At 41.2% G+C, this 13186-nt stretch overlaps 1 pseudogene; it reads right to left on the bottom strand.

The window, feature by feature from the left end:
- Window positions 1-1455: 1455 nt before the first annotated feature.
- On the bottom strand, window positions 1456-11269 carry LOC100719704 (olfactory receptor 10D3-like; annotated as a pseudogene).
- Between the last annotated feature and the right edge of the window lie 1917 nt (window positions 11270-13186).

Genomic DNA, 13186 nt, shown 5'->3' on the forward strand with positions numbered 1-13186 from the left:
TTGAAGATACTCTCTTCCAATCACTGCCTTATTATGGAACTGCTATCCAGAGTGCTTCCCTGCTTAACCAATGACATAACTATTGTTTACCTGTGCTAATAGTCACCTCTGGGTCTCAGCTCCCTCTTGTATAATTGAAAGCAGAAATACCAGCCAAAAGGAGGTTCAATTAATATTGTGTTAGTCAATAAAAGCAAGTGATACTGAAAAATAATAGTGAATGATACATAGTTAGAAAGACATACAGACAGCTGTCATTATACAGAATTTAGGATTCTTAAAGGTTTCTCAGCAAACAAGGTGGCACAAGAAAGACAAAGGTTTAATTCTAGGTCCAAAGACCTGCATACGAATAATTCTCAGTTCTTAGTTTCTTCATCTGGATGAAAAATGTGATATAGCAAATCCTCTTAAATTCTGTGAATTAACTTAGCCAACACATATAAAGTGCTTTGAACACATTAAACAGAACTTTATCTTTAGGACTTATTGTAGGTGCTTGGCTGCTGTACTCAAATATAAGGCTCCTATACTAAACTTAGTTTGAGTAAATGTCAAGTTGTAAATGTGAAAATACTTCAAAAATAAGAACTTATTTATAAATTTACTTCAATTACTTACAATTATACTAAGTTTTCAAGAAATGGAGAGTACCCATAATGGAGAGAATTCTCCAGCTCATAAAGTCATTACAAAGTGACAGACTCAAATCTCTCATTTAAATTTTTTTCTCATATTTTAAATCATAGTTTGTTGGACACTTCATCACTTAAGAATGAAGTCCCACACCAGATTTCTCTGGAATCTGAGGAAAATTGTAAATTATTTCATAAGAGAAAGATAAAGCTTTGCAAGATAAAGATACAGGTAAGGCCAAAAAACACATACACTGACTGTAAATTGATTAATGGACCAAGCTGGGGAATCCTACTCTTGAATTTCATACCTTCAGAACTAGAATTGCAAGCTTCACTGAATGATGACACAGATATTGCCTTAGAAAGTAGAAAAAAAGAGTAAGGCATAAATTTATAAGCAAGAAAACATAATATCATAGGAAATACATTTTCTTTCTAGAAAATTGTACTTTCATTAAAATCAATCAAATAATGTTTTAATAGCTACAGATTGTGAGGAGTAAGAAAGGGACTCTGTGGCAATAATAAAATGGCAAAATGCCTGGTTAACTGAAAAAGTTTCTCTGAAGTGGTAAAACCATGTCATAGCAAATCCATCCTGGATGAAGTAACTATTAGAATGTCCAAAAAATGACAGAGTAAAAAATTTACCCAGTTCAATATTTGGCAAATACTGTGATGTAAAAACCCTGACTCTGAAGCAAGGTACCGGGAATCAACTCACGAACTCCTACTTGCAAGGCAGGGGTTTATGCCGCTGAGCTAAATCCCCAGCCCCCAAAATTTTCTTACTTTATACCGAAGAAGACCGAGCCACTTAAACTATCACTGTCCTCAGGGCCAATTTCACATCCTTGTTCCTTAAGGAATAAATCACCGGGTTGAGGGAAGGAGTGACGACATTGCTTAACACCTGAACAGCAGCATCTAGCCAAAGGCTGGAAGCAGGCTTGAGGTAGACAAGAATCACTTGCCCATAGGCCAAGAGAATGGAGATCAGATGGGCACTGCAGGTGGAGAAGGCTCTGTGCCTGCCTTCAGAGGAGCTGATTTTCAGGATGGAGAAAATGATCGCAAATATGAAGTGAGGATAAGGAGAAAACACAAGAGTGCAACCACACTCACATTGGTGAAACTCACCATCTGTGCTAGGGGGGTGTCTGCATCAGCCAGGGGAAGCATCATGGTGCTATCACAGAAAAAGCTATGTGATCCAGCCCACAGATCAGTCCATGGGTCTTGCCTGGAGAGGGAATGGGGATGGGGGGCAGGGCAAGAGGAAAGAGAGATGGAGACAAGATGAGGTTCCAATCAAGTCTCGTTTATTCAGGAAGTGTACATGGCTTGTATAAAGTCCAATGGAATGTGGCTTTATAGGATAGGTCAGTTTAGATCTCATATGACGTGGAATTATCAGATTAGCAGGAAACCATGAGTAGGCAACTAGGTAAGCAGAAGCAAAAGTATGTGAGCAGGAGAGAATTATGGGTAATATAGGCAGATGTGAAGATCATGGGAAATGTAGGTGGACGTGGCAGAGGCCCACAGGAGGGCGAGATAAGGTGGCAGCAGTGAGATATGCCACTCCCTATATCTCCTCCCTTTTTATTTATAATATCAAGAATATGGCAGGCCTTGTGAGAACGGTTCCTGTCTTGGATCATGGACTCTATTTGCGACCCCAACCAGGCCTTTCCCGTCATGGGCCTGCAGGACAGCAGTTGGTCCTGTGCCTCTCTTAGGCTGCTTGGCAGTGTGACACAAATGTCCAAGTTGCTATCTCTGGCTGCCCATCCAGTGCCTCAAGGCATTAGGGCCACATCATTATGTGGACCAAACTTTCCCGATAAGTTTGTTGTTCTGCCATCTCCAATTGAGGGTAATGTACCTTAATGGGCTTAAACACGTCAATCCTGTTATTAAGGAGTATCATGATCCTCTGGAAAATACAAGAGCCTACAGTAGGGAGTAGCAATAAAGCAGCTAGGGGTCCCAAGAGGGGGCCAATGTAAGGGGGGAGACCCCCCCACATGGAAGAGAAGGTAGTTTCTCTGAGGCGCTCCTTCTCTCTCTCTTTGAGGCATTCTCTTAATTTAGTCATTGACTCTCTGACAACTCCTGAGTGGTCGGCATAAAAACAGCATTCTTCTTTGAGGGCAGCATATAAGCCACCCTCCTGCATAAATAGGAGGTCTAGTCCTCTTCTATTTTGTAGGACTACCTCAGATAAAGACGTCAGAGATGCCTGTAAAACCATTACAGATGTTTCTATTTTTTTTAATCTTGATCTACTGCCACCCGTAATTGAGCTAGGTGTTGATTTCCCAACACTAGAGCTGTAGTCCCTGTTCCTATCCCCATTGCAACTTCTAACCCTAGTAATACAGCTAAGGTGAGCATGGCAGGTACTCTTTTATACATATAGCCAATCTGTGATGCCTGGAGGTAGTAGTCTCCTGGGTGGACTATTGTGCGAGGAAGAACCTGTACAAGAACACAAAAATCTGTAGACTTGTTAAATACAGTAGTTGCTATGCAGGGTGAAAGGCCAAAATTGCAGGCCCAAGATGTTCCTGGGGGAGGGATGAGATAATTGTTTGGTTGGAACTCTGAATGAAGCTGGGCACAGAATCGTGCTGCTAGTGCTGGTGGGTGGCTGGAGTCCCCAAGACAGGTCCCTCTACCAGAGACATCAGGAAGAGTCAGCTTGTGGCGATTGTCCCAGTCACAGGCAAATGAGCTAGAAGAACTGTTAAAGGTTAAATTGAGGGCCTTTCCTTCCTAATATGGGGGAGGAGCAGCCAAGCACAGCCAACAGGATTGGGTGAGATAAGGTTGGGTGTGGTTTAAGGCAGTGTATGCCCCTTCAATCAAATTGAACAGGTTAGAATTTGGATACTAGGGGGTAGGTATGTGATCCGATTGTATGGGGGTTGGGGTGGATGGGAAGGCACGGGGAATGCTCAGGGTTGGGTGACTTACAGTGGTTTTTTGGACAGCTGTAATGGGATTTGTATTGGAAAAATTGTAGTTTGGCTTTAGAACAAGATTTGGGCCTATGGGCATGAATGAATTCTGTAGAGGAGCCTTTTTTATGAGAATAAGGCCACCCCTGTCTGAGCCAGATTTGTGATATTGCATTCCCCAGGTGTGCCCTGTCAGCCAGCCAGTTTCATCAGGGGTGGTGAAAGTTATATCTATTATATCACAAATTTGGCCTGTTCTGCTATCCCAACAGGAGGGAGAATGGGCGGAGCACCACAATGGGCGGCAACCTGATGGCCCCTATTTTACGTGAAGATGTTTGATACCTGATCAATATCATGTATGTAGGGGTCCCATCCTGTAGCCGCTGTTTCACAGCCCCAGTAGGAACAATAATAATGTCCTGGGGAATTACAATATGATCTGCCTCCTACTGCAGCAGGACAAAAACATACTGGCAATGTATTTTGGCATAGATTAATGGGCACAAAGCCACAGGACTGAACCTTAAAATTTGGACTTCCTGATCCTACCCAGGTTGTAACCTCCATTTGATCATCCCAACAAATGATTGACCACTTCCAAGGTTGGTGGGAATTATCAGTCTTTGTGCACAGGTGTAGTTGTGTTAGAAGTCTGACAGTGATCCACATGGAAGCCAGCATTTCCTGTAAGAGAACACAAAGGGTTTGGGCCTCAGGAGATGGCATCACTCCTGAGCATAATCTGGATTTTTAGATGAAGGACTGTCTATTTGTTTTACAAGTCACTTGGGTAGCCATTGGGCTCCCTTTTCCTGTTTGGAGTAAACACACAATGAGCCTCGGCCTAGATGAGGACAGGGTCAGGGCCATTCCATGTGTTGGTTATTGGGTCCTGCCATAACACAGAGGCAAATTGTGTTTGTGTCTGTGTGTGCCAGAAGCAAGATGCCTCGGAGCAGCCTGAGGCATTCAGAGATAAAAAATTTAAAATAAAGAGAGGGTGTGAAATAGTATTTTTAGAAGACCCTCAGGTTGGGTACCAGGTTCCTCCTTTTATTTTATCTATGGTAGATTTGAGGGAGCTATGTGCACACTCAACAATACCTTTTCCTTGTGGATTGTAAGGTATACCTGTGGTGTGTAGAATACCAAGGCACTTGCAAAATTGGGCAAAGGGCATGCTGGTATAGCCTGGGCCATTGTCTGTTTTGAGCTGTTGGGAACATCCCAGGATGGAGAGAGCTGACAACATGTGGGTATAACATGTTTGGTAGCCTCTCCTGTCTGAAGGGTGGCAAAAATGAAACCGCTGTATGTATCAAAAATTACATGTATATATTTTAAGTTGCCAAATTCATTGAAATGTGAAAAATCCATTTGCCATAGGGCATTAGGGATTAAACCTTTTGGATTGACTCCTAGATGTTGGACAGGTAGCTGAGTAGCACAAGAGGGGCAATTTTTTATAATCTGTCGAGCTTGTTCCCGAGTGATTTTGTGGAGGAGGTGAAGTGTTTGGGCATTGAGGTGGTGTAAATGATGAGTCTATTGGGCCTCGGATACCTCAGAGTCTTTTGTGGGCTCAGAATGAGTCATGGGACCTGTGCCAGTGTGTCAATATCAGCCCAATTATTTCCCTGAGCAAGAGCACCAGGGAGGCTAGAATGAATTCTTAAATGACCAATGAAAAACTTATGACTGTGAAGTCGAATCATGTTTTGTAATTGTTTGAATAGGTTTGCAGCTGGGGAGACATGACTTATGGAGGCAAGGGTTTCTAATAATGGAACGGACTGAGTGAGGTAGGCACTATCAGTAAGCAAATTGAACGGTTGGTTGGGGTAAGCAGTAAAAACTGCAAGGATAGCCTTTAGTTCTGCCAGTTGTGCAGATGATGTATCTGTCTGTAGGGTAAAAATACAATTTGTATTTTTTTAATTGTTTTTTTTTTTAATTTTATTTAAGTAGAAAAGAAAAAAAAAGCAGAGAAAGGGTACAAGTTATACAGATTTACAGAAAAAAAATGAACAGCAGGAAATCACTATTAATGGATTACATATTGTCATCTTAGAAATAACTGTTCAAGTCACAAAATTAAAGCTTGTAAAGTGGACATTCCATCAATGATACTGCAAACAGTTCTGTTCATTGATCCAATAAAACTCTGTGATATCATTTTCTATCTTACACACTTAAATATACATGCAGTTATATAGTTTGGAGCACTTTCTTTTCCTCTCTTTTGTACCATGACTATTACACATTTTGGGATTCATTGCTCCCACGGTTCTTATTTCTTTTTTGGAAGAGAGTAAAACCAAATGTGACATAACAGAACAGAATTGGTCAAGTCAAAAGGGTGGACATAATAGATAATGTAAAAACATAATACAAGGTGATCAACAATGGTTACCATAATGCCTCCCGCTATTTCTAATAGAATTGCCTATATCGTTAGTTATAATACAATTGAATAAAACAGTAAAGAATAAAACCGACAAAACCAAAACATTGGAGACATTGTAGGTCTTCAAAAGTAGATAAAAGTCAACGAGAATGGGCGTTATAATGAATCTCATTATCTTTACAGCTGATGCCTAAACTTTCGAACCTGATACTATCCAGCAAAACAGAATAGGGGAACATCAGTTAAAAACCAGATGGTGAGAGTAATACAGGGCTTTAAATCGAGGTAATGGAAAGTCAAAGTGGGTTAAAAAAAATAGCAGGATATATTATAAAAATACAATTTGTGCTACCTAAGCAGCTCTGCTGGAGGAGGAACTATCAGTGAATAACACTGGGGCATCGGGAAGAGGTTGTGGAGCTGTAATCTTGGGGAATATGAATGAGTGATGGTTAGCAAAATCAATCAATTTATTTGAAGGGTAATGATTATCAATGGTCCCTGAGAAGGAGGCTAAAGCAATAGGCCATGCTTCAGTGGTCTGGAGCAGCCAGTCCACTTGATCTTTGGTGAAGGGTTGAATGGTAACATTTGGTTCTTTTCCAAAATAACATTTTCCTTGCTTTCTGCCTCGAATTATCAGGTCAGAGACCACTTGGTAGTAATAGTACTCTCTTTGGGGAGACTGGCAGATGAAGCCACATAAGGGGAGTTTGCTGCCAAAAAACTGCTGTGGGAGAGATTTTTGTGTTAAAAGTGAAAAATTGTAGTGGCTTACTATAATCTATGAAGGAAACAGTTTGTTGGGCAATAGCCTCTTCCACTGTATGGAGTGTTTTTCTAGCATCGGGTTTGAGCTCTCGGGGGGAAGTTGGGTCAGCGTCTTCTTGGAGGATCTCACAGAGGGGTTGTAGATCACATTTGGTCAATTTTAAATAGGATAAAAGCCAATTAATATCACCTAGAAGCTTTTGAAAATCATTAAGTGTCTTAAGGTGGTCAAGTCTTAGTTGGGGCTTTAGTGAATATATTTGAGTGCCCTGTAGCTGGAAACCCAAATATATGTATGGATCTGTAAGCTGGACTTTATCTGGCACAATTTGAAGTCCAGCCTCTTGTAAGGTGGCCTGTAGTGCGTGATAGCATTGTAAGGTCTGGTCTTTATTTTTTCCTGCCAAGAGGATATCATCCATATAATGAAGAATGTATGTGTTTGGCCAATGACCTCTAATGTATGGCAGCGGCCATGAAAGCCTGACATAAAGTAGGAGAGTTGGCCATCCCTTGAGAGAGGAGACACCATTGAAACCTCTGCATAGGAGCCTGAAAATTAATGGATGGGAGACTAAAGGCAAAGCGTTTTTGATCTTGTGGATGTAGGGGAATTGAGAAGAAACAGTCTTTGAGATCTATGACAATTTTGAAAAATTCTAAAGGAATGGCACTGGGTGAAGGAACTCCTGGCTGTAATCATCCCATTATAACTGTGGTTTTGTTTGTTGCCCGGAGGTCCTGTAACAACCTCCATTTTCCTGACTTTTTTTAACTACAAAAATGGGTGTATTCCAGGGAGAATCACTTGGTACAATGTAGCCTGCATTTAGCTGATCCTGCACCAGCTGTTGAGCAGCTGTGAGCTTTTCAGATGTAAGGGGCCACTGATCGACCCAAACAGGGACATCTGATAACCATGTAATTTCTTTGGCATGGGCCACAGGAATGTCAATGACCTCTATTGAAAATGGCCTAAGCCTTCTCTTGAAGGGTTTGGGGTTGGGGAAATAGAGACTTTAATATCTGAACTCTGTTTACCTAAACCTTGATTAGGAAGGAATCCCTGAGTAAGCATTTGTTTGGTGACTATAATATTAGGGCTGCCCATCATCATTCCCATTTGGGTCAGTAAATCTCTGCCCCACAAATTAAGGGGTAGCCCTTCAACAATATAGGGCTGTATGTGCCCTTGATTGTTTTCTTTATCTTTCCAGGTAAGTAGATTGGCACTACACTGTGGATTTTTGGATTGTCCAATCCCTTGCAGATGAGTTATAGTGGTCTCTAGGGGCCATGTGGGAGGCCAGTCCTCTTTTCTAATGACAGTCACATCAGCACCTGTATCTATGAGCCCTGAGAAACTTTTCCCATTGAGCAACAAAGCCCTAAGGGGTTTATCTTTGGAAATAAATTGAGCCCAATATATATCTGAAGACCCAAGGGAAGAATTTCCTCTATAGGAAGCCACAGCTGCATTAAGAGTTTGGACTAAAGGCAATAGCACCAATTGAGCAATACGTTGTCCTTGACTAATGAAAACCAGGCCAGAGATAGAGGATGCCAGAACAGTAATTTCACCAGTATAGTCATTATCTATGTTTCCTGGAACAACTTGTAATCCTTTCAATATTGTGCTGCTGTGTCCAAGGACTAACCCACATGTGTCCTCGGGCAGGGGGCCAAAAATCGCAGTAAGGATGGCTTGTATACCCATGTCAGGAGCTAATACTGTATTGGATGCGGAACAGAGGTCCAGTCCTGTACTTCCTGGTGTGGCACGGAGGAGGTCTGAAGCGGATTGTTTTGTGCTGGATTGTTTTGTTGCTGTGGGACAAACCCTATAGCCCCGGGGGTCTGCCTCAAGTTGGGGATCTGGGGCTAACCCTGAATCCCATTTGCCTGCTGGGGGAGGGGATTGCCATCTGCATCTGTCTTTGACCTGCATTCATTATCCCAATGATATCCCCTTCTTCATTTTGGGCATAAGCTTGTAGGTTTTGGTCTTGAGTTATTGTGTTGAGACTTTGGGGCTGTTGGGCAATCTCTGGCAAAATGGCCCATCTGATCACATTTAAAACATTTCCCATTATTTGTTTTTCCTCCTTGCTTGTATGCAAGGAGGATCTCTTTTACAGCTGCAGCCGTACGTGTAGCTCTGACCTGAGCTTGATGATGGGCAGGGCCTATATCAGGACACAAGCGAATATAACCTCAGAGATCTTCTCTTTCTCTATATGGTTTGATTGCAGCCTGGCAGGCAGAATTTGTATTTTCATATACCAATTGTTTAACTAGGTCAGGGTTATCCTCACAGGTGCCAAAAAGACATGCAGTTGCCTGTAAGAGGCGATCAATGAAATCACAGGAGGACTCCTCGGGTTTTTGTTTAATTTTAGTAAGAGAGGAAGCAACTCCACCAGAAGGGAGTATTTTCCATGCTTTAGTTGCCGCCAAGGTGATCTGAGCAAAAAGGCATGCCTCATATCACATTTGGGCTTGTTGCGTTGCATATTGGCCTGTTCCTGTTAGCATGGGAAGGGTGTAATGATTTCTCCTGTTAGCATTGTCTTTAGGTAAAAGTTCACATTGGTCTTGGAATTCTGCTTTCCAGAGCAGATAATTGCCCCCTGAGAGTGTAGCTCTAGTTAGATCTCTCCAATCATTAGGTGTAATCCAACCTTGGGTTAAGGAGTCTAAAACTGCAAGGGTGAAGGCTGCCGTGGGGCCATATTGGGATACTGCTGTTTTTAATTCTTTCAGGGCAGTTACAGGGAATGGTGTGTGGGCCCTGTTAGCCCATAGCCCTGGAGTGTCTGTTTCTGTATCGCTATCATGTAGGTCAGAGTCATTTTCTTCCTCGCTATCATCAATTTCTATTTCCCACCTCTGTAGACGTGGTGGCTGTCTATCTCTCCTAGTTGTTGTAGTAGCCCATGTTTTGTTCCTTCTGCTTCCCTGACTTGGGGACCGATCCTCATGTCTAGTTCATCCCTTTTGTCTCCCTCTTTCCTTAAATGTTTTGTTCCCGCCATTTTGTGGACCAGTGCCATCTTGTGCAGGTTGAGTTGCCTCCCCATCATTTTGTGGGCTAACACCAGCTGTGGCAGTCTGGGTGATCTCTGTTACTAGAAACATTAAATGAGGCGCCATTTTTAAGGCGCCCATTTTTGGAGGGTGAGTTGTTTCCGTTACTGGAAACATCATTGCTGGTGCATCTGAGAAGGGATGGGAGCCTACATCTAACGACTGGAGTTGTAAAATGAGCCTCTGTTTCTCCTGTTTCAATTGGAGCTGCTGTTGTAAATAATGAATCTCTGTTTATAAATCAAGGAGATGATGAGGTGGCTTAGGTGGCTTTTGGAAGCCAGGCTGGGTGTTATCTGGTTTACTTGTTAGTATTTTAGTCATTAATTTGGGATCGATGGATAACACAGGGGCTGCAAAAAGGGGTTTCTCACCCTGATGTTGCACAGCCTCTTTCTCCAATTGCAACCAATCAACCCCTTGGAGCTTAGAAAGGTCAGGGTACATAGGCCTACATAACAGAGGGGGTGTGGTGGCACCAAGCTCTAAGGAGCCCTGGAAGCCACTTTGAATATTGGCACCATTTTGAGTATCCCCATGTGCTCTAGAAAGGGGAAGTGATGGCAAGTTGCCATTTTGGGAGTCTCCGGAGGGGGAGAAGCTGCTGTCTTGAAGGGGCTCTGGAATATCAAGCACCACAGTACCGGAAGAGCTTTATAGCATAGTTCAGTTTAGATCTCCTCATATGACGTGAACTTATCAGATTAGCAGGAAACCAGGCATAGGCAACTAGGTAAGTGGAAGTGAAAGTATGTGAGCAGGAGAGAATTATGGGTAATGTAGGCAGACATGAAGATCATGGGAAATGTAGGCAGATGCAGCAGAGGCCCACAGGAGGGTGAGATAAGGTGGCAGCAGTGAGATATGCCACTCCCTACAGCTGTGCACTTAGTTAGGGCAACAGTAGGGTATCCTGAAGGTGAGGAAGGTGAGGACACTCCCATGGACACAGCCCCTCAGCCAGGTGCCCAGTGTCAGGCCAAAACATAGTTTGGGGTTCATGATGGCCATGTATTTCATAGGGTGACAGATGGACACAAAGTAGTCATAGGCCATCATTCTATAGAGGAAACAGTGCCACACAGGCTATGGTAGAAGAAGACGTGGGAAGCACAGCCCTGGTAAGAGATGGTGTGGCTTTGCCCCAACAAGAAGACCATCATTTTGGGGGAGTTCACAGAAGGGGAAAACATGTCAAACACAGAGAGGTTTGCCAGGAAGAAATACATGGGGGTGTGGAGGTTGGAGGAAGCCATAATGGTGAGGAAAATGAGCAGGTTGCCCCGCAAGGAGAAAGTATAGGAAGTCAGGAACACAATACAGATCATATCCTCCAGCCCTTGAGTATTAGGAATCCCCAAGAGGATGAATTCAGTCATTGATGTGTAGTTTCTCATGCTCAGAGGGCACACGGTCCTGGAAAAGCAATAAAGTGGTATGATGTAAGACCAGAGAAACCGAGAATGTCTTCCTAACAAAGTGATTCTGCTGAAGGCAGTGGATGTAAGCTAAAAAGTGGCATTGAGGAAAAGAGACCTACAATAAATCTGATATTGAAGTTAAATTATAAAATGAATCATAAAGCAATACAATAATTTATTTTTATGATCAGAAATATCTGCACTAATTAATTTTTACAACCATCTTAGTTTAGTTTCTCCCAGTCTGGTTCATGATCAAACAAACATATTTCAGAGCTATCTGTCTCCCCCAAGAAAAAGATGTGTTCAGGTTCCATGTCTCTTAAATATTAGACAAGTTATAGTTGGTCTATAGACAGACCAACTACTTAAATATATGCACATATAAAATGAATTTAAGTAAGAGTGATGTGTCTTCCCATTATTTTTACTTTCAACAATCCTGTTTATATTCTTCATCATTTGTATTCAAGACAATAAAACATAATCCCATGTTTATAACTGGCTCACACACATACATAAAGTGGGCTGTGTAGTATGTTACAGTACAGGTCATAGAAACAACTGCAATATCCCATTATAAATTCCCTTCTCCACTAAGTTTTAGTGTATACTATAAACAATTCTAACAATATTATTAACATTAACATAATTTATTAATCAATATCTGTACTAGATAAACTTAGCAAACAACCTGAACCACATTTTCTGAGGCTCCTATTTACATATTTTTTGCAATCTATTTTCAATTAAACTTTTATGTTGCCACAAGATAAATCTGATTTTCCTCCATTGTAACCAGGGTTTTTCATAGGAAGTAATCTGCTAAGTGCATTCATGGTTCACAGATAGCTGCTCAGTTAATTCCCTGAAATACTTCAATTTGGCAAGGGCAGAGATTGATGGTATGAGTAAAATTCCCAGTGAGGATAACACATGAAAGAAGGAAAGGGTAACAACTATTATAATTTGTATCCTGATACAGAAAGAAAAATAAGTAAAATAAGATTCTGTAACTTATGACAGATCCCTCTGAGGTTATATAAAACTGATGTCTAAACTTAATCTGACTCTACATTTGCCACCTCTAGGGACTTCAGTAGTTTAAATTCTCAGAGCACAATGTGCTCAAAAGTCATAAGTATATATTCAGCCTCATATTAACTTTGTGTTAGTAAGTCAGAAAATAAATATAAAATCTTTACCTTTTGCACTTAACAGTAAATGTATAACACATTTACTTATCTACTAATCCTTAGTGTTGTGAGACTAAGGTAAAAGTTATAATGGGTTAATAACAAAAGCACCAAGAGGAAATAAAGATGAATTTAGAAATGCACTTTAAGATATATAGGATTTTCAAAATAAAATCTTTTACTTGTTAATGATCCATAAAACTATAAATACTTATGGAGTCTGCATGTCTTTAAAGTCAGTGAGAGGCCCATTATGGTAGTCTACAGCTATATAAGCTTGTCAGTCTGGGAGGACTAGGCAGGGGGTGACAAGTTTGAGACCAATCTAGGTAACTTAGTGTTTTAGCAAGACGCTGTTTCAAATTAAAAAAAAAAAAAATTAAAGGAACAGGAATGTAGCTGAATGGGAAGGTCTTGTACCAAAAGGGGGAAAAAAGAGTGAATGTCACAGTTTTCCTCAGATCCAAATCAGTGAGTTATGTAAATATTCTGGCAAATTTCTTTACAAAAAAAAAACATTTTATAGCCTAGAAGTGTATAAACTTTGCCTTCAGTATAAATGCTTCTATTGCTAGCTTAGTAACCAAATTCAGACTCAATATGGTCAGCTGAATTAACTGTTAACATAAGCAAATGCAAGGGATGGAATGGTTGGATTACATAATGTTTAGATTTTTAAAAACCTGGTAAATAGTTT

The sequence above is a fragment of the Cavia porcellus genome, unplaced genomic scaffold (genome assembly GCF_034190915.1).
Source record: "Cavia porcellus strain 051 isolate PalLab524CR breed Dunkin Hartley unplaced genomic scaffold, mCavPor4.1 scaffold_9, whole genome shotgun sequence".
In the NCBI taxonomy this organism is placed as follows: Eukaryota; Metazoa; Chordata; class Mammalia; order Rodentia; family Caviidae; genus Cavia; species Cavia porcellus.